We start from the raw sequence: 1,582 nt of genomic DNA on the forward strand, positions 1-1,582 counted from the left end.
TTCGGATGTTACAAATCTCCCCCGATTGAATCCGCCTACATCCTTAAAGTCCGTCATCGCAAATAAATCAAGGTAATGATATCTCATCTCCTCCTTAGGCTCCCATGTCCACTCTAAACCCTTCTGATGCTGCCATTGCACCTTCACCAATCCTACTGTCTTGTTTCGAAGAGTCTTCGTCTTCCTATATCGGATCGCAATCAGTCTCACTATGTAATTCAGGCACTCGTCCACTTGAATTTCCTCGAAAGGAACCACTACAGAATCATGAATTAAATTCTTACGCAACTGAGAGACATGAAAAGTGTTGTGGATCTGACTAATCTCCACGGGTAGATCCATTCGATATGCAATCTTGGCCACCTAGACAACAACCCTGAAAGGACCAATATATCGGGGGCCCAGCTTGCCCCGCTTCCTGAACCGAAGACACTGTTCCAAGGTGACACCTTCATGAGTACCATATCTCTAACCTGAAATTCCAAATCTGACCGGCGTCTATCAGCATAACTCTTCTATCGGCTCTGCAATCTCCTGCGCACCTGCTAGATCAACTCACTGACCAACCTCACCCTAGCCAATCGGGGTCCGATATTTCCTTCCGTATAGAATATCAAAAGGAGTTCAATCAATACTGGCGTGGTAGTTGTTATTGTAAGAAAACTCAACAAACGTGAGATACGTATCCTAGCTACCACCAAAATCCAGCACGCAAGCCCGAAGCATATCCTCCAAGGTCTAGATAGTCTGCTGGCTCTAACCATCGGTCTGTAGATGAAACGTTATGCTGAAGTAAAAACGAGTATCTAACTCCTCATGGAACCTCTTCCAAAACTTGGATGTGAATCGAACATCTTGATCAGAAACCATTGAGACCGGAACCCCATGTCCCGCTACAACCTCTTGGATATAGACATCTGCTAACTTCTCTCACAGAAATGCTCTCCTGAATAGGGATGGAATATGCACTCTTGGTTAATCGAATTACGATGGTCCAAATCGAATCCACCCCTCGTGTGGTCCGTGGTAGCTTCGTTATAAAATCCATCGTAATCTCTTCTCATTTCCAAACAGGAACACCCAACGACTCCATCTTGTCGTGAGGTTGCTAATGCTCGACCTTGACTTTCCTGCAAGTCAAGTACCTCTTTACATACCACGCCACATTCAACTTCATGCAGGGCCACCCATATTCAATTTGAAGGTCTCTATACATCTTCGTCGCTCCCGAATGAATAGAAAACCTCGACTTATGCGCCTCTTCCATCAAAATCTGACGCCTCTTCCATCAAACTTATGTGCATCTAATGTTGCAAATGTGATTCTTATGTAGGTTCTTACAACCTGTCATCCACATCTAAACTTAAGTTGATCATAATGTTATATTGCAATTGTTTAGATTTTTAATTTCTCTCCATGAATTCGTATGTTCAGGTACGCATTTATCTCTGTAACCTTTATACCAATAATCATTTTTTTTTCAGGGGCAAACTCCATTCCTTTACAACTGTAAAAAGGTTAGGGGCACTTTCATTTATTATATATGTATGGTTAAAATTCATGAAATAACAATGTACTTTCA

This window comes from Lactuca sativa, chromosome 1 (assembly GCF_002870075.4).
Source record: "Lactuca sativa cultivar Salinas chromosome 1, Lsat_Salinas_v11, whole genome shotgun sequence".
Lineage (NCBI taxonomy): Eukaryota > Viridiplantae > Streptophyta > Magnoliopsida > Asterales > Asteraceae > Lactuca > Lactuca sativa.